General features: G+C 39.3%; 1 protein-coding gene across 7 annotated transcripts in view; it reads right to left on the bottom strand.

Annotated features, from left to right (window-relative positions):
* Positions 1 to 21,387, bottom strand: part of CLOCK (clock circadian regulator) — a 128,545-nt gene that overhangs the window by 57,135 nt on the left and 50,023 nt on the right. The window contains exon 1 of one of the 7 annotated variants that reach the window (XM_053577537.1): positions 12,281 to 12,305. The exons of the other annotated variants lie outside the window; for them this stretch is intronic. The gene's annotated coding sequence lies outside the window, so the exon portion shown is untranslated. Of the gene's footprint in view, positions 1 to 12,280; positions 12,306 to 21,387 lie in introns of those variants that run through there. 7 annotated transcript variants of the gene reach the window in all.

Below are 21,387 nucleotides of genomic sequence, written 5' to 3'. Positions count from 1 at the left end.
TAACATTTATGGAGATAATTGATAAGTGTGGTAGTATTCTATTCGTCTTATTTGGTGAGAGTCCATTGCTTAGTTTTATCTTTTGCATCAGTGTGGAGGTTAGGTTCTGTCCTTTGATTTCTGAGTTCTTACTTTGCTGCTGATCCATTGTGGTGGTCAGTGTGCAGAACAGGTTGAAGTATTTCCTGTAGAGCTGGTCTTGTTGTGGTGAATTTCCTCAATGTTTGTATATCCGTAAATGATTTGATTTCTCCATCAATTTTGAAGCTTAGCTTAGCAGGGTACAGAATTCTGGGCTGAAAATTGTTCTGTTTAAGTAGATTAAAGGTAGATGACCATTGTCTTCTTGCTTGGAAAGTTTCATTAGAGAAGTCTGAGGTCACTCTGATGGATTTGCCCCTGTAGGTCAACTGGCGCTTACTCCTGGCAGCTTGCAGAATCTTTTCTTTTGTCTTGACTTTGGACAGGTTCATCACAATGTGTCTTGGAGAAGCTCGGTTAGAGTTGAGGCGACGTGGGGTCCGATAGCCCTCTGAAAGCAGTGTGTCAGAATCTTTGGTGATGTTTGGGAAATTTTCTTTTATAATATTCTCTAGTATGGCTTCCATTCCTCTGGGGCATTCTTCTTCCCCTTCTGGAATTCCTATAACTCGTATGTTGGAACGTTTCATAAAGTCCCATAATTCTGACAGTGAACGTTCTGCTTTCTCTCTCTTCTTTTCTGCCTCTTTTACTATCTGAGTTATCTCAAAAACTTTGTCTTCTACCTCTGAAATTCTTTCTTCTGCATGGTCTAACCTGTTGCTGATACTTCCCATTGCATCTTTAAGTTCCCTGATTGACTGTTTCATTTCCTTCAGCTCTGCTATATCCTTTTTATATTCTTCATATCGTTCATCTCTGATTTGATTCTGTTTTTGGATTTCCTTTTGGTGATTTTCCACTTTATTAGCAGTTTCCTTCATTGTTTCCATCATTTCTTTCATTGTTTTCAACATGTGTATTCTAAATTCCCTTTCTGTCATTCCTAACATTTCTGTATAGGTGGACTCCTCTGCAGTAGCTACCTCATGGTCCCTTGGCGGGGTTGTTCTGGACTGGTTCTTCATGTTGCCTGGAGTTTTCTGCTGATTCTTCCTCATGATTGATTTCTTTTATCTGTTTCCTTGCCCTAATTTTCCTTTCACTTCCTCTTGCTCTTTAAGTTCTTGTGCCTGTGGACTAAGGGTTACAGGACCAGAAAGGTGAGAAGGTTGAAGAGCAAAAAAGGGATGAAAGAAAGGAGGACCGAGTGATAAGAAAAAAAAGAAAGATAGAGAAAGGAGAGGGGGTAGGGATAAGGAATATTGACAAAAAGAAGAGAGGCACAGAAAGAGGGAGACAGGGCAATATAGGTGTACAGTAGGGTACTTTGACACAACCTTAAAAAACCCCACCTTCTGGGGGTTGGGTGCCCAGTTGGGTGGTTCCCTTGAGGTCAGCAGCTCTTTGCTAACCTGGTCAGACACAGTACCCCACCTCCACCAAGTAGAGAGGAAAGACAAAAATGCTATAAATCAAACTAAAACAAGCAAACAGAAAACTTTATGGCGATAAAATTGGGTGAAAAACCAAGTGATAGCGGTAGAAACACTAGCAAAAATGAAGTTGTAGTTATTAAAAAAGGCAGCAATGGGAAATTATAATTAAACTAGAAAAATTGAGAAAGAAAAAGGGATCTGTATGGAAAAGATTGAAATTAAGAAACAAAAGAACATCATAACGTCAAAATAAACAAACAAACCCAACCAAACAAAAAAAAAAGAAAAAAAAATACACAACCAAAAACAAAGCAGTTTGTATATGTTGTTGAATATTGTCTGGGCAACACGTGGTCTTTTGGGGTATGAGATGTTAGTCACAGTTCTGATACGACTGGAGGCTGCTGATTTCTCAAACCCCAGCAGGTAGACACCCTAAATCTCTCTTCAGCCCACTTAAAAGGCACTTTGAACTTGTAAACTTGCTGAGCAGAAGCTTTCCCAGCTTTCTCGCTGGAATCACTGCTGAAGTGGCTATCCACTTACTCAGTGTGCCAAAACCGGTCTCACTCTGCCCCTGAGGGTTAGGGCTGCAAGGCGGCTCAGACCCCACCCTTAGGCTACTTGGTTGCTGGGTTACCAGCTCCCACCCGTTTCTAGCTCTGCTACCCTGAGGGCGGAGCTTGCCGGGGCAGATCACTGACAATGGATCCGTGTGACCCACCGCCAAACACTATTAGCTCCGTCTGGCTCAGTGGCTCAGACTGGGGCCAGACAACGGCCAAAGTTCTCCGCACTCCCACTCAGGCCTTCCCCAAGGCAGTTCAACTCAGTGCCAAGTCCAAGGACATCAAAAGAGTTCACAGGTGAGGCCTTTCTGGTTTGCAGTCTCGCTGCTACTGAACTTACAGTTGTGGGCGGGTTTAGACGGGTTGAACACACGCGACCACTTGCCGGTTTTCCACTGTTTTAGTCCTCCTCTTGGGGTCCAGAAGTCTCTCGCTGACTCCCTGTATCCTCATAGGAGTGATGATAGGCAGTTCCCACCAGCCAGAGATGCCTGGAGTCCTATCTCCCCAGACTCACGGTGCCCAGATGCAAGGAAGCTGTTACTCGGCTGCCATCTTGCTCCGCCCATTCTCGTGGGTGATTTCTTGAGGGGTGTGGACAGGGACTGGACTGCAGCTGGTCAGTGCTGATTCATTTCACAGCTTCAGAGATGTCCCGGTGTCCTCTCTACAGATCTCCCAGTACTTGCAGGTCACAGGGAAACAAAGACGGCTACTGAAATGGCTAGGATCTCAAGGAGATGGAACTGCTGAAGGTGGGACAACCGCTCAGTTCCCAGGTCAGGAAACCAGCGCTGCTTCTGCAGATTTTTATATTTGTATTATAACTGAAAATGTAATTATTTTTTATTTAAATAAATGTAATTATTATTTAAATGTTATTATTATTCCCAAAAGAACAACCATTTTAAACTTGAAAAGAAAGGGCCAAATACTTTAAAATTGTTTAATATGCAAGAAAAAATGAAATTAAACAGTAATTCTCAATTTATTCGATACTGAATGGGAACATTTGCCTACCTCTATAACTGATAAAAAATAAGATATCCTTGATTCATAGCAGCTCCTAAGACCAATTTAAATTGAAAATTGACCTTAAGAACAAGAATCACATCCAAAACCAAAGTTTTAGAAACAGATTTGGCTTGAAACAAGTATCAACTGACACTAGAATTCTAGCCTGCCAATTGTCAAGATGTGAGATATTTATGAAACCCCATTAAATAAACAAAAACTAAAAAATCAATATAGCTCTGTTCGTGGAACACAAGACTATTCCAATGATTCAACTAATGTATTTCTTCAATTAATGTCTGAGCTCCCTATCCATGTAATGGACTAATCTTGTCCACAGAGTATATGAGCTCTTTATCCCTTTTTCAGAGATGAGATTGAGGTTTGAGCCTGATCTCAGCCTCAATAAGTCTCACTTTTTTAAAACCTGAAGGTACAAGGAGAGCTCAAGCCTCAGAAGGAACCACATTCCAATCCAGATACCACAGCCCCAAACCTACCATTCTACACCAGCCTCTCAACTTACACCCATAGGAAGAAGGGGGGAGGCCTCTGGCAGGCAGACTAAACCTTCCAAGAAGGTACAAGCCCTAATCCTTGGAAACTAACAACAGGTAACCTCTTGTGGCAAAAAAAGACTCTGTAGGTGCATCAAGGTTAAGAATCTCAAAATGAAGAGATTATTCTGGATTATCCAGGTGGTTCAAAGTAATCACAGGAGTTCTTAGAAACAAAAGGCATTTCCAGACTATGGTAATAGATAGAAGACAGAGTGTCAAAAAGATGAAAGGGGCTGACTTTAAAGGTAAAGGAAGGCGGCCACAAGCCAAGAAATGCAAGCAGCTTCTAGAAGCTTGAAGTCACCACCAAACAGATTCTCCTCTGAAGCCTCCAGAGAGGAATGCAGCCCTTGATTTTAGCCCAGTGAGATCGCTGGTGGACTTCTGAGCTACATATAAACAGTAAGTTTGCAGTGTTTGAATCTATTAAATTTGTGATTACTTGTATGGCAGCAACAGAAATACAGGATCTGATTGCTCTTGACAAATAAGCCTCTTACAGACTCTGCTCAACACTTCTGACAGTGTGCACAGGGGATCTGACGCATCAACCTTACTGTGAAACCTGAAACTCCTAGCCCTCTTCCACCCATGCTCTCATCTCTACATGCTCTGTAAATCCCTACACTGACCCCCTTCTCTCTTCCTTCTCCAATTTCTAAAATCCTTTCATTGTTTTCTGGAACTCATGGTATACATCATCATCATCAAAATATCCCATTTCCTCAGTACTTGTGCAGATTCTCTTCACCTTTCTTGAACCAACTGAAATGTCTCTGTCTCCTAGGAATTCTAGTCTAGCTCCAGACCTTTCAAATAATGGCTGTTTTCCCTGCCACATCTCAGACGACCAGGTCCTAGAGGTGGGGTAGGCCTTCTCCTTCTTCATTGTCCCTTCTCTCTTCCCATGAACTTGAATCTAATGCCACCAGAGTATATAGCAGCTGTTATCCCCTCCTTGTTGTAGTTACTCACAAACCCTTGGAGGGGTGCCCCCCTTCCTATTACTTCTTTTGTCAGTTTTGGATTTCAATGTACACAAAACGATCACCCCAACATCCTGGCCTGCCAGTTCCCTAACATCCTCTCTGAAACTACTCTGTGTTCCCACACACCTCCAGTCTGGAACTCACCATGACCAGTAAGCACACATTCCTCTACACTCTCAATTTTAAGCACTGTGCCTGTCCCGTTCTCTCTCAGAGACAGATCACAAGCTGGGACAGCATATGATCCACTGATGTAAAAAGATAAAAACATAACCATTTTTTAAAAAACTAGCAATACAGCCCTAATTTAATTATGTTTGGCCTTTACAAGGGAAGAAAACAACTGTTTCAGCAACCTAGTCCTTGCTGGGCCCACATCTTCTCACCCCAGTAAAGACATAAAGGAGCAAAGCAAATTTATTTGATATGGCCAGGAAACCAAGCACAGTGGCAGTCTGGCTGCCAGGTTGTTGTTCATCATACTCTACCAGAGTTTTGTTCTTTTCCATGACTGTCTAAACCTAGCGCTCCTTTTTGTCACCAGGTCCTCTGTACATTAATTATATGGATAAGCCATTTCAGGAGCCTTCCATGTCATATGGGATGGTCACGACTCTAATTTAGCTTAAGTTGTGATGACAATAAAAACTTCTTAAAATTCCAATTTATGGTATTCACTAACACAGGCATGCATAATGCAAATAATAAAGAACTTTCTGAAGGGAAACCAATGCTTCTATAGATTACTTGTTTTCTCACATGACACCAACTTTCCTTTCCACCTTTACTCTGTTTCTGCAGCCTCATCCCACCCCCCGCGGCCTTCACAGTACACTGAATTCCCTATTCTCTAGCTATGCTGATCACATCACCATCCTATGAAGTACAAGATAAAGACCCCTGAGCAAAGGGCTGCCCATCAGTCCCCAACATATTATCAACATAAATGTCTCCCTCTGTGTTTTTTAGAAACAAGGTCTGCCTCTGTCACTGAGGCTGAAAAATAACAGTATGATCACAGCTTACTTGCAGCCTTCAATTCTTGGGCCAAGAGATCCTCACGCCTCAGCCTCTTGAGTACCTGGAACTACAAGACATGCAAAGCTGTGCATCTGGCTCATTTTTACTTGTTTTTTTTTTTTTTTTTAGAGAGGTCTCACTATGTTGTTGCCTAGCTGGTCTTGAATTCTTGGGCTCAAAGCATCTCCCAGTTCAGCCTCTTGACTTGCTGGGATTGCAGGTGGGAGCCACTATGCCCCACTCATAAATGTCTTCTTAATGTAACAAATGGAATCTGTGTTACAGAAAATCACATTGTCATTCACATTGACATTCCGCTCATTGCTCTATATATTGTTGTTAGTGAAGAATGAAATGGAAGTACTATGTATTAATTTCTTGTGGCTGCTATAATAAATTTCCACCAATTTAATGGATTAAAACAACATAACTTTATTACCTCACAGTTCTGTGGGTCAGGGTACCAGACAGGTCCCACTGGGCTAAAACCAAGAGTTGGGAGGGCTGCTTAAGGCTCCCCATGCTCTGCCCTTGCCTTTCAGAGCTTCAAGAGGATCCCCATATTCCATAGCTCTCAGCTCCCCACTCTATCTTCAAGGCCATACTAGGTCAAATTCTTCTCGGACTGCCTCCTTCTTCTCTCTTTCTTCTTTTTTTTAAAGAGACAGTCTCACTTTGTCGCCCTCGGTACAATGCATGGCGTGACAGCTCACAGAAAACCTCCAACTCCTGGGCTTAGGTGATTCTCTTGCCTCAGCCTCCTGAGTAGCTGGGACTACAGGTGCCTTCCACAACGCCCTGCTATTTTTTTTTTTTTTTTATTCTTGCAGTTTGGCTGGGTTCAAACTCGCCACCCTCGGTATATGGGGCTGGTGCCCTACCCCCTGAGCCACAGGTGCTGCCCCCTCTTCTCTTATAAAGACCTTTGTAATTACATTCTGATAATCCAGATAAACTCCCTATTTTCCGGTTAATTGATGGCCTTAATTATTCCCTGCCATGTACTTAACATAGTCACAGGTTCTGAGAATTAGAACATGAACATCTTTGAAGGGCTGTTATTCTGCCTATCACATATTATGAACCAAGAAGTTTCCCTTTAGTAAAGATGAAATATTTGGGGAGGAGATTAAACATCAAAGAATACATTGATCTATTAATGTATGAAAGACTACATATACTCCCCTGCCAGTAACTTCTTAACTGTCTTTCCCTTTCATGTTTCTTCAAGGAAATTGAAAAATAAAGTGGGTAATCAGACTGCATGAGATCAACTAAAGTATAACTTTATTACTGTATGGCAGCAAAAGGCTGTATGGATGTTCTTCTGAATGGCAAAATTTGTTGTTGGGACAGCTCATCGCTTTAAAAAACTGTTAATGTCTAAATGAATATGAGCATAATTTCCCTTTCAGAAAATATGTACAAAAAATGATATAACTTATGTGTATCAAATAGATACTCAAACAAGATGAATTAAATCCTACACTTTGTGGAACAGTCTACTATTTTAAAAAGCCAAAATGTATGCAAATTTCTGAGACAGGTCTCTAGAAGACAGAGAGACAGAGAGACAGAAAGAGAATTGTATCAACCTGAAAGAATTAAAGAATTTCATTAGTGTTATAAATCTTCTAGGGGCCTGGTAGAAAATATAATAATCAAGTAGTATTCTGAAAATATTAGCCTTAGAGCTAGCTCACGAGATATTTAATAACATACCAATAATATTAATGACAATGTTTTGCCATATATACTCTAAAATGAGGCCACCACAGCCACTGAAAATATCACCAAAAATGTATCCATTTTCAAAGCTGTAAGTATTCTTCTAACTTTTTGCAGTAATGATTTCCTTAAAAAAGACAATTGTTTTGATCTATTAAAACTTGCGTAAATTGCGAGATTGATTTTGTGCAGCCAACAAGGCCAAACCAAATATAACCATCTCAGAACTAGTTCAAATAAGTCTAGGTATATCCTGAACCAAAGATTATTCAGGAAAAAAACCACCATAACGAGTTTCTTCTTCACTTAAGTAATCATTATATCTAAGTTTATATTTAAGATAAAATTCAGTCCCTTTAAAATGTAAGATTTTACAATATATGATTTATACATTTTATCCATTTCCACTTATCTCTCTGCTCCTATTTACTTCCAAAGGTTTCAGATTTAAAAAAATATATGGGCATATTTAGTCCTTGGGCTGATTAATTATTATTAGTTTAACCCACTGACTGTTTGAACCTTGTCCTGAAATGACAAGGTCTGGGAAAGTGGCAGGCTAAGATACTATTTGCATCTGTAGAGTGGCACAGAATATTGGGCTCAAATTAGTACCTTAGCCAAGTTAAGTAACAGAAATTATGGGGCTTACAGGGGGTGCGCGGAGCACACAGACGCATCCACAGAGCAGACACATGCAGCGTTCACACGGAACACCTGAGACGCCATGAGACGTCCACTTGATGTCTTTAAGTTTAACTGACTCTTCTGTCATCTCCATCCTGCTACTGAGCACACGCGGAAAATTTGTATTTCATGTATTTTCCAGTTCCAAAATTTCCTTTGATTCCTTTTAATAGTTTCTGTTTTACAGAGAAGAACTATTTTCCTCACTCATTTTGAGAGTATTTACCTTCACTTCATAAGTATGAGTTATTTTAAGGTCTTTTTATTTTAATTACATTATCTGGGACCATCTCAGGGTTGGCATTTGCTATCTTTTCCCTCTAAAAATGTTTAGATTTTCCTGTTTCTTTCTATCTCAAGTAATTTCGATTATATCCTAGACATTTGGGTATTAGTTACCAGACTCTGTTAACATCCTCTGGATTTTGATTTTTTTTAAGTTTAGACTGCAAGCTCTGTCTTGCCTTCCCTGGGTAGAGATTCCGACGTCAGTTCACTTTTCAAAGCCTTTACTATGCTGCTTGAGTTTATCCTCTGAAAGCAACACTCAGGAAAAGTCTCAGATTTGAACCATGATTCATATCATACTTCAGTTCTCTAGACCTTTGCTATATTTCTTTGGGTCTGTTCCATTCATGTATAGCAATTAGGAAACCACTTCCCATTTTGACTCTTCTCTCTGGGATTTCCAAAGCATGCTCCAGCTTCCAGCGGCCTCCTTGCCAATTTCTCTAGTCAGAGAAATGGTTTTCTCTTGGGTTTTTAAGTGGACAATGTAACTTTTATAAGTGGGTGTGGCTGCAAGACTAAAGGAGAAAAAGGAAAGAGGGAGGCTCTTTTCCTTATCATATAACTAGAATTAAAGGGTTTTTAGGAGAGTTTCTGCTAAGGGCTCTACCCAATATGTAGTTCCACAATCTAGCCTACCATTCAGTTAAAATTGGGTCACAGAAAAATGGTAAGCTTACCACTATACATGTAAGCTTTCACTTGAAAGGGAATGTTGACTTCCCTATTTTCCCTATTCATTTTTCTTCTACTGTTTACTTTTCAGTCTTCAGATAGTTGCTTTTTGTATTCTATCCAGACTTTTTAGTTCTAAACAAAGAGACAGGCTTACTCCACTTTGGCCTATTTGTTTTATTTTATCCATTTCCCAACTAATTTTTACCTATTAGCTTTGGTAATTCTGACTGATGATTATCTCAATTCATTATTTCATTAGGACTTCCACTGTGGTTGAGTTTTTAAGCCTATCATTCTCCAGCATTTCTTAATAACTATGATTCTTCTAAAGATATGCTTTCCTTCTTACCTATTTAGTAAGCTTGGAATATAATATACACAGAAAAAGATAAATAGTTGACTTTTTTCTTTGCATTCACAAACTCTTTTAAGAATAATGAATTGGTATCTCTGAGGGTTTTTGAAAACAATTATGAATTCTTGGGCTCTTATATATTTACGTATTTGAAACTATGATAATTACACTTTTTAAAACCTATTTTTAATAGGAAATTATAAACATACACAAAGCAAAAAGAATACTTAATCCTATATATCCATCACTCAGTTTCAATAGTTATCAACTTACGGTTAATCATGTTTTCATCTATTCTGCCCCTTCTCTCCCCCAGCTTTGGATTATTAGAAGAAAATCTCTCAAATTAGATCTCCCATTTGACCCTGCAATCCCACTACTAGGCATCTACACAGAAGAAAAAAAAAAATCATTTTATCATAAGGACATTTGCCCTAGATTGTTTACTGCAGCTCAATTTACAATTGCCAAGATGTGGAAACAACCTAAATCTCCATCAACTCAGGAACAGATTAACAAATTGTGGTATATGTACATCGTGAAATACTATCCAGCCATAAAAATCTTCACATCTTTTGTATTAACTGTATGGAGTTGAAACACATTCTTCTTAGTAAAGTACCACAAGAATGGAAAAGCATGAAGCCAGTAGAAGATCTGATGCACGCCCACATAGGAGAAAAACTCATTTTAATTCAAGTTGGGGGGAGGGGTAACAAGGGAAGGGAGGTTGGGAGCCCTCACTGAATGGGTACAGGGAGAGGGGGCTGGCATATCTTTTGTGTGTGGAACGTAACCACAGACTCTGTTGCTTGAGTTTATCCTCTTTGATTTTGTTAGGGACTCTACCTAATAAAATCAAATATTCTGATCTGGTTGTTTGTACCCTCACATTAACCTAAAATAAATTTACTTAAAAACAAATTAATTAGGCTCAGTGCCTGTAGCTCAAGCAGCTAAGGCACCAGCCACACACACCAGAGCTGGCGAGTTGGAATCCAGCCCTGGTCTGCCAAACAACGACGGCTGCAACCAAAAAAATAGCCGGGTATTGTGGTTGGTGTCTGCAGTCCCAACTACTTCGGAGGCTAAGGCAAGAGAATCGCTTAAGCCAAGGAGTTGGAGGTTGCTGTGATGCCACAGCACTCTACCCAGGGTTGCAGCTTGAGGCTCTGTCTCAAAAAAAAAAAAAAAAAAACAATTAATTAGCCTGTAACCCTAGCACTTGGGAGGCTGAGGCAGGTGGACTGCCTAAGCTCACAGGTTCGAGACCAGCCTGAGCCAGAGCAAGACCCCATCTCTAAAAATAGCTGGATGTTGTGGTGGGCGCTTATAGTCCCAGCTACTTGGGAAGCTGAGGCAAGAGAATTGCTTGAGCCCAAGAGTTTGAAGTTGCTGTGAGCTATGATGCCACAGTACTCTACCGAGCGTGACAAAATGAGACTGTCTCCAAAAAAATTAATAAACTGGAAAAGAAGCAAATCTCAAGTGCTTTATCATTTCATCTGTAAATAGTCCAATATGCACACAGAAATAACAACTTTTAAAAACATAACTATAACATCATACCTTAAAAAGTTTTCAAAAGATGTGTAAGACTTCTACACACAAAATAACAAAATAATCTGAGAGAAATTATAAAGGGTCAAAATATATGGAGGTATACAACCTCATTATGGAAGTCCATTACAACCTCATAATGGAACTCTCATGTTGAAAGGTGCTCAAATTATCCAAATTGATTTAAGCTAATCAAAGTTCCAGAAGGGTTGAATGGGGGGGATGCCAACAAGTGAAAGTTTGACTGAAATTCAAAGGGCAAAGTAAAATCAAGTAAAATCAAGGCTATTTTTGAAGGAAAAAGAGGTTTTTATCAAATATCAAGACTAATTACAGACCTACTTGTTAATATATACCTCATCTCATTTACTTAGTTATTATGTTAAGATATTTATACTCTATACTAATAGATCCAACATGTACCCTCACATTATACACCATTGGTGTGATCCCACCATTCACTCTCCCTTGATCTGACCTCCCTGCTCCCTTCCTATTTTCCCCTCCCCCTCCTTCATCTTGGGCCATAGTTGTGATCTGTTCTTCATATGAAAGTGTAAGTGATTGTAAATTGGTTTCAAAATAGTACTGAGTACATGGGATATTTTTGCCTCCATTCTTGAGATACTTTACTAAGAATGATATGTTCCTGCCTCATCCATGTAAACGTAAAAGAGGTAAAGTCTCCATTTTTAAGGCTGCATAATATTCCATGCTGTTCATATACCACAATTAATCCATTCGTAGGTCAATGGGCACTTGGGCTTCTTCCCTGACTTTGGCTATTATGAATTGAGCTGCACTGAACAATCTGGTGCAAATATCTTTGTTATAAAGTGATTTTTGGTCTTTTGTATATACACCGAGTAGAGGAATTGCAGGATCAAATGGCAGGTCTACTTTCAGATCCCTGAGTATTCTCCATATTTCTTTCCAGAAGGGACTTATTAGCTTGCACTCCCACCAGCAGGGCAGAAGAGTTCCCTTTTCTCCACATCCACAAGCATTACTAATTCTATATGAAATCAGTACATTGTACCTCATAAATACATTAATGTATACATGATCTATTTGTTCATGATTTATTAAAATAAATTAAAAAATTAAAAAAAGAAAAATAAATAAAAAGAAAAAGAAAACCACCCAATATTTCAAAGAACCAATTAATAAAAAGAAATTCAAGGGGAATTTCTCAGTGAATTTTATTCTATCTCAATTTTTGTGTCATTTCTAGGTGGAATAAATTAAAGAGATTAACAAAATAAATAATTATAGAACTACAATAATTTTAAAAAGTATAGCGGCTCAGCACCTGTGGTTCAAGCAGCTAAGGTGCCATCTGAGCTGATGGGTTCAAATCCAGCACAAGCCCACCAAACAACAATGATGCTTGCAACCAAAAAAAAAAAAAATAGTCGGGTGTTGTGGTGGGCGCCTGTAAGTCCCAGCTACTTGGGAGGCGGACGCAGGAGAATCGCTTGAGCCCAGGAGTTGGAGGTTGCTGTGAGCTGTGGTACCATGGCACTCTATCCAGGCTGAAAGCTTGAGGCTGTTTCAAAAAAAATAATGATAACAAAAATAATTAAAAATAAATAAATAGGAGAGATTAAAGATGGCGGCCAAGTAACAGCTTCCCTGCAACTGGGAACAGCGAGTCTGGGGAGACAAGACTCCAGGCATCTCTGGCTGGTGGGATCTGCCTACAATCATTCCTTTGAGGATACAGGGAGTCAGCAAGGGACTTCTGGACCCCAAGAGGAGGACAAAAACAGTGGGAAATTGGCAAGTGGTTGCGTGTGTTCCATCGACCTAATCATGCCGGCAACTGTAAGTACAAGCAGCAGTGAGACTTCAAACCAGAAAGGCCTTACCTGTGAACTGTGTCGGTGTTTCTGGACTTGGCACTCAGTTAAACTGCCTTGGGGAGAACTTGAGCAGGAGTGCAGAGAACTCTGCGCATTGTCTGGGGCCCCAGACAGAGCCGCTGAGCTGGACTGCAGGGAGCCATAGTGAGAGAACTGCCCCGGCAAGCTCTACCCTCTGGGTCCCAGAGCAAGGATGGGGTGGGACCTAGTAACCTAGTGACTGAGCAGCCTAAAGGCAGGGACTGAGCTCCCTTACAGCCTTAACCCTCAGGGGCAGAGTGAGACGGATTTGGCACACTGGAGGCTCGGGCTGTTGCCCTGGGTAGAGTGCTGTTATGTCACAGCTCATAGCAACCTCAAAATCCTGGGCTTGGCACCGCCCGGACCTCCATAAGATCTGCGCTGTGAGCCCGCACCAACAGGCCTCTGCATACCCCAACCAGGAACTGCGGGGGCTGCTCAACCCTGTGTCTTCCCTCCTTTGTCCTCCCAGCCCCCACACTGCCCCGCTTGTCTGGCCACAGATACTGTTAGCTGCGTGCCCGCTGGAGCCCTCCCTGCCTCTGCGCAGAGCCCTTCTCCTGCCCAGAGAAGGCTGGAACCTTCAGCTCTCTGTGCCCAAGTCACTGGATGACAGGCACTCCCAGAACCGTGTGCACCACCTCATGCCCTGTTGCTAGATCCGGGTGTGTCACACGCCGGAGCTGCTTCCACAACCAGAACTCCCTAGCTGGAGCAGCCCCAGAGGAACTACACAGGGTCACTCCCTACAAAGATCCAGCAACAATAGAGTGATCCTGCTGGGGTCTAATCTGGGAGAGACACCTCCCCAACTCTGAGGACAGCCAGAGGCAACCGTGAAAAACAATCATGAGGCGAAATCAACAGAAAAACTCTGGCAATATGAATAATCAGAGTAGATCAACTCCCCCAAGGATCAATGGGGCAGACACAGCACAAGATCCCATGCACAAACAAATAGCTGAAATGTCAGAAATCAAATTCAAAATCTGGATAGCAAATAAGATTGAATTAGAACTCCAAGCAGTAACATAAAACATATCTCAAGAATTCAACAAATTCAAAGACCAAATGACCAAAGATTTTGACACATTGAGACAAGAAGTTGCAGTCCTCAAAGATCTGAGAAACACAATAGAATCCCTCAGTAACAGAATGGAGCAAGCAGAAGAAAGTATTTCTGACATTAAAGACAAAGTTTTCAAACGCTCCCAAACTCTCAAAGAGGATGAGAAATGGAGGGCAAAAACAGATCACTCTTCTCAGAGAGCTCTGAGATAATTCGAAGAAAACAATATTCGTCTTATAGGGATCCCCGAAAGTGATGAAGTGGCCTCACAAGGCACAGAGTCTCTTCTCCATGAGATTATGAAGGAGAACTTTCCAGACATGCCAAGAGATCCTGAAATTCAGATAGCAGACAGTTTCAGAACTCCAGCATGACTCAATCCAAACAAGACATCCCCCAGACACATCATTATCAATTTCACTAAAGTTAATATGAAGGAGAAAATTCTGAAAGCAGCCAGATGAAAGAAAACTATCACCTACAAGGGCAAGAATATTAGAATAACTGCAGATCTCTCTGCTGAAACCTTTCAAGCTAGAAGAGGATGGTCATCAACTTTCAATCTCCTAAAACAAAATAACTTTCAACCTAGGATCCTGTACCCAGCTAAACTGAGTTTCATTTATGACGGAGAAATTAAATACTTCAATGACATTCACATGTTGAAGAAATTTGCCATAACTAAACCAGCTCTCCAGGATATTCTCAGACCTATCCTCCATAAAGACCAGTGTAATCCTCTACCACAAAAGTAAACTCACCCAGAAAATTTTGATCAAATTCCAACTTCCACAGTCGCAAAAGGATTAAAAATGTCCACCGGTCTCTCGAAAGGCTTATCAATATTCTCAATTAATGTGAATGGTTTAAACTGTCCTCTAAAGAGGCACAGGTTGGCTGACTGGATACAAAAACACAAGCTAGATACCTGCTGCATACAAGAATCACATCTTACATTAAAAGACAAATATAGACTCAAGGTGAAGGGATGGTCATCTATATTCCAGGCAAACAGAAAGCAGAAAAAAGCAGGCATTGCAATCCTGTTCCCAGACGCAATAGGCTTTAAACCAACCAAAATGCGTAAAGATAAGGATGGACACTTCATATTTGTTAAAGGTAATACACAATATGATGAGATCTCAATTATTAATATTTATGCACCCAACCACAACGCACTTCAATTTATAAAAGAAACTCTAACAGACATGAGCAACTTGATTTCCTCCACTTCCATGGTAGTTGGAGATTTTAACACCCCTTTAGCAGTGCTGGATGGATCCTCCAAAAAGAAGCTAAGCAAAGAAATTCTAGATTTAAACTTAACCATTCAACATCTGGACTTAACAGCCATCTACAGAACATTTCATCACAACAAAACTGAATACACATTCTTCTCATCAGCTCACAAAACATACTCCAAAATTGACCACATCCTAGGCCACAATTCCAACCTCAGCAAATTTAACAAAATAGAAATTATTCCTTGCATCTTCTCAGACCATCATGGAATAAAAGTTGAACTCAATAACAACAGGAACCTGCATACCCATACAAGAACATGGAAGCTAAACAACCTTATGCTGAAGGATAGAAGAGTTATAGATGAGATTAAGAAGGAAATCACCAAATTTTTGGAACAAAAAAATAATCAAGACACGAATTACCAGAACCTCTGGGATACTGAGTCCTAAGAGGGAAATTTATAGCACTGCAAGCCTTCCTCAAGAAAACAGAAAGAGAGGAAGTTAATAACTTAATGGGACATCTCAAGCAACTGGAGAAAGAAGAACACTTCAACCTCAAACTCAGCAGAAAAAAAGAAATAACCAAAATCAGAGCAGAATTAAATGAAATTGAAAACAAAAGAATTATACAACAGATCAATAAATCCAAAAGCTGGTTTTTTGAAAAGATCAATAAAATAGATAAACCTTTGGCCAACCTAACCAGGAAAAAAAGAGTAAAATCTCTAATTTCATCATTCAGAAATGGTAATGATGAAATAACAACAGACCCCTCAGAAATTCAAAAAATCCTTAACGAATACTACAAGAAACTCTACTCTCACAAATATGAAAATCTGAAAGAAATCGACCAATACCTGGAAGTACGCCACCTACCAAGACTTAGCCAGAACGAAGTGGAAATGTTGAACAGGCCCATATCAAGTTCTGAAAGAGCATCAACTATACAAAATCTCCCTAAAAAGAAAAGCCCAGGACCGGATGGCTTTATGGCAGACTTCTACCAAACCTTTAAAGAAGAACTAGTACCTATACTACTAAACCTCTTCCAAAATACAGAAAAAGCAGGAATATTACCCAACACATTCTACGAAGCAAACATCACCTTGATCCCCAAACCAGGGAAAGACCCAACAAGAAAAGAAAACTATAGACCAATATCACTAATGAATATTGATGCTAAAATACTCAATAAGATCCTAACAAACAGAATTCAACAACACATCAAAAAAATTATACACCATGACCAAGTGGGATTTATCCCAGGGTCTCAAGGCTGGTTCAATATACATAAATCTATAAATGTAATTCAACACATAAACAAACTAAAAAATAAGGACCATATGATTCTTTCAATTGATGCAGAAAAAGCTTTTGATAATATCCAGCATCCCTTCATGATCAGAACACTTAAGAAAATTGGTATAGAAGGGACATTTCTTAAACTAATAGAGGCCATCTACAGCAAACCCACAGCCAATATCGTATTGAATGGAGTTAAATTGAAATCATTTCCACTTTGTAGCTGAAGATGTTAACAAATGGAAAAACATACCATGCTCATGGCTGGGAAGAATCAACTTTTCCCACACATTGTACCCCATTGATCAGGAACCAGGCAAGGTTGCCCATTGTCTCCATTGCTCTTTAACATTGTAATGGAAGTTTTAGCCATTGCAATTAGGGAAGAAAAGGCAATCAAGGGTATCCACATAGGGTCAGAAGACATCAAACTTTCACTCTTCGCAGATGATATGATCGTGTATCTGGAAAACACTAGGGATTCTACTACAAAACTTTTAGAAGTGGTCAAGGAATACAGCAATGTCTCAGGCTACAAAATCAACACCCATAAATCTGTAGCCTTTATATATACCAACAATAACCAAGCTGAAAAAACAGTCAAGGACTCTATTCCTTTCACAGTAGTGCCAAAGAAGATGAAATATTTGGGAGTATACCTAACAAAGGATGTGAAAGATCTCTACAAAGAGAACTATGAAACTTTAAGAAAAGAAATAGCTGAAGACGTTAACAAATGGAAAAACATACCATGCTCATGGCTGGGAAGAATCAACATTGTTAAAATGTCCATACTACCCAAAGCAATATATAATTTTAATGCAATTCCTATTAAAGCTCCACTGTCATATTTTAAAGATCTTGAAAAAATAATACTTCGTTTTATATGGAATCAGAAAAAACCTCGAATAGCCAAAACATTACTCAGAAATAAAAACACAGCAGGAGGAATCCTGCTACCAGACCTGAGACTGTACTATAAATTGATAGTGATCAAAACAGCATGGTACTGGCATAAAAAGAGAGAAGTAGATGAATAGAGAACCAAGAGATGAATCCAGCTACTTACCGTTATTTGATCTTTGACAAGCCAATTAAAAACATTCAGTGGGGAAAAGATTCCCTATTTAACAAACAGTGCTGGGTGAACTGGCTGGCAACCTGTAGAAGATTGAAACTGGACCCACACCTTTCACCATTAACTAAGATAGACTCTCACTGGATAAAAGATTTAAACTTAAGACATGAAACTATAAAAATACTTGAAGAAAGTGCAGGGAAAACTCTTGAAGGAATCGGCCTGGGTGAATATTTTATGAAGAGGACTCCTCAGGCAATTGAAGCAGTATCAAAAATACACTACTGGGATCTGATCAAACTAAAAAGCTTCTGCACAGCCAAGAACACAGTAAGTAAAGCAAGCAGACAGCCCTCAGAATGGGAGAAAATGTTTGCAGGTTATACCTCTGATAAAGGTCTAATAACCAGAATCCACAGAGAACTCAAACGTATTAGCAAGAAAAGAACACGTGATCCCATCTCAGGGTGGGCAAGGGACTTGAAGAGAAACTTCTCTAAAGAAGAAAGAAGCACGATCTACAAACATATGAAAAAAAGCTCATCATCCTTAATCATCAGAGAAATGCAAATCAAAACTACTTTGAGATATCACCTAACCCCAGTAAGAGTAGCCCACATCACAAAATCCCCAAACCAGAGATGTTGGCGTGGATGTGGAGAAAAGGGCACATTTCTACACTGCTGGTGGGAATGCACACTACTAATACGTTCCTTCCGGAAGGATGTTTGGAGAATACTTAGAGACGTAAAAATAGACCTGCCATTCGATCCTATAATTCCTTTACTAGGTTTATACCAAGACCAAAAGTCACAATATAACAAAGACATCTGTACCAGAATGTTTATTGCAGCCCAATTCATAATTGCTAAGTCATGGAAGAAGCCCAAGTGCCCACTGACCCACGAATGGACTAGCAAATTGTGGTACATGTATACCATGGAATATTATGCAGCCTTAAAGAAAGATGGAGACTTTACCTCTTTCATGTTTACATGGATGGAGCTGGAATATATTCTTCTTAGCAAAGTATCTCAGGAATGGAAGAAAAAGTATCCAATGTACTCAGCCCTACTATGAAGCTAAATTATAGCTTTCACATGAAGGCTATAACCCAACTATAGCACAAGACTATGGGGAAAGGGCCAAGGAAGGGGAAGGGAGGGGGGAGGTTTTGTTGGAGGGAGGGCAATGGGTGGGGCCTCATCTACGGTGCATCTTAGAATGGGTACAGGCGAAACTTAGTAAAGGCAGAATACAAATGCCTACATACAGTAACTAAGAAAATGCCATGAAGGCTACATTGAACAGTTTGATGAGAATATTTCAGATTGCATATGAATCCCACACATTGTACCCCATTGATTGCACTAATATACACAGCTATGATTTAACAATAAAAATAAATAAATTTAAAAATAAATAAATAAAAAAGTATAGCATTAGCACAATGAGACCAAAGGAATAGAGTCCAAAATAAATTTATGAGTGAACAGCCACCTGAATTATAAAAAAAGTACTACCAAAGGATAGTCTTTTTAATAAATACTACTGAACTAGATTTCCCTATGGAAAATAAAATGAGCCGTGCAGCCTACCACATACCACATATAAACATAAAAGCAACAGCTAAAACAGTCAAGTTTACACAGGAAAATATCTTTTTGGTTTTAAGATAGGCAGATTTCTTAAAACACAAAAGCTCTACCCATAAAAGAATAATTTGATGAAAAAGACTTTATTAAAATAAGAAATTATCTTAATCAAGACACACTATTTAAGAGTGAAGAAGCAAGTCAACAACTAGGACAGCCATCTCAAATAGTTAATCCAACAACTGAAATTATCTATTTTGGGATAATCAAGAATCCAACAGGAAAATGAGCAGAAGATATTAAAAGGCATTTCTTAAAAGAGGATACTCAAATGGTCAGCAAGCATTTGAAAATGTGCTAAACCTTGTAAGTCATCAACAAATTATGAATAAAAACCACAATACATTTTCACTACATATGCACCAAAAAGGCTAAAATTAAAATAATTTTTTTTTTTTTTTTTTTATTTATTTTTTTTTTTTTTTTATTTTTTTTTTATTTTTTTTTTTTTTTATTGTTGGGGATTCATTGAGGGTACAATAAGCCAGTTACACTGATTGCAATTGTTAGGTAAAGTCCCTCTTGCAATCATGTCTTGCCCCCATAAAATGTGACACACACTAAGGCCCCACCCACCTCCCTCCATCCCTCTTTCTGCTCCCCCCCCCATAACCTTAATTGTCATTAATTGTCCTCATGTCAAGATTGAGTACATAGGATTCATGCTTCTCCATTCTTGTGATGCTTTACTAAGAATAATGTCTTCCACTTCCATCCAGGTTAATACGAAGGATGTAAAGTCTCCATTTTTTTTAATGGCTGAATAGTATTCCATGGTATACATATACCACAGCTTGTTAATCCATTCCTGGGTTGGTGGGCATTTAGGCTGTTTCCACATTTTGGCAATGGTAAATTGAGCTGCAATAAACAGTCTAGTACAAGTGTCCTTATGATAAAAGGATTTTTTTCCTTCTGGGTAGATGCCCAGTAATGGGATTGCAGGATCGAATGGGAGGTCTAGGTTGAGTGCTTTGAGGTTTCTCCATACTTCCTTCCAGAAAGGTTGTACTAGTTTGCAGTCCCACCAGCAGTGTAAAAGTGTTCCCTTCTCTCCACATCCACGCCAGCATCTGCAGTTTTGAGATTTTGTGATGTGGGCCATTCTCACTGGGGTTAGATGATATCTCAGGGTTGTTTTGATTTGCATTTCTCTGATATATAGAGATGATGAACATTTTTTCATGTGTTTGTTAGCCATTCGTCTGTCGTCTTTAGAGAAAGTTCTATTCATGTCTCTTGCCCATTGATATAAGGGATTGTTGGCTTTTTTCTTTAATCCACATGAAATTAAAATAATTTTAAGTGTTGGTGAGGATGTGGTGCAACGGGAGCTCTCATGCACTGCTGACGAAAGTATAAATTGATTTAACCACTTTGGAAAACTTGGAGACTCTACTAACGCTAACCAGTAAAATATCCTATGACCCGGTAATTTCACTCTCAGTGTTTTTACCAAATAGAAATGTATATACATATATGGATTATAGATATGCTTAAGAATGTTCTTGCAGTATTATTCACACTAGCCCGATCCTGAACACCAACATTCATCACAGTAGAATGGAGAAACTGTGACCTATCCATACAGTGAGGTATTCCAATTCAATGAACGAGATCAACTTCTGCTACATGCATCAACATGGATAACGCGTAAACATGATCAAAAAAAGCCAAACACAAGAATACAAAAATACACAATACTAAGTAGGGAAGGAAGTCACAATAGTTACCTTTAGGAATGTTTAATAAGTCTCAGGGGGCAGGAAGGAGGCTCATACGACCATGAAAATGTCCTACATTTTGTTCTTAATAATGGTTAAACACGTGTTGGATTCAGAAAAATTTGTCAAAATGACACTCAGGATTATGTATTTTATAATATGTGTGTAATAATTCAACAAGAGTAAAAAAAAGTTAGCAATAATGCTATCAGTACCTTGATTTTTTAATTTAATTTTTGTTGTTATATCATTTGTCTGTAAAATTTAAGTCTAGTAAAGCTAAGTTTCTATCCATCAGTCTGCCTTACTTGGGTACTGAAAGTCATATTCACTTCCTTTCTCAACACTAGTCCTAAGAATTGTCTTGGCATGAGGATCCTTCCCACATGAGAGCAACAGAATCCGTAGTATGATCATCACACATCATGAGGCAAGAGAGAAGTGTAGCTTGAAACTAA

Source organism: Nycticebus coucang, chromosome 23, assembly GCF_027406575.1.
Source record: "Nycticebus coucang isolate mNycCou1 chromosome 23, mNycCou1.pri, whole genome shotgun sequence".
Classification (NCBI taxonomy): Eukaryota; Metazoa; Chordata; class Mammalia; order Primates; family Lorisidae; genus Nycticebus; species Nycticebus coucang.
Note: the sequence above shows the minus strand (reverse complement) of the source record. Positions and strands in the feature narration are given on the sequence as shown.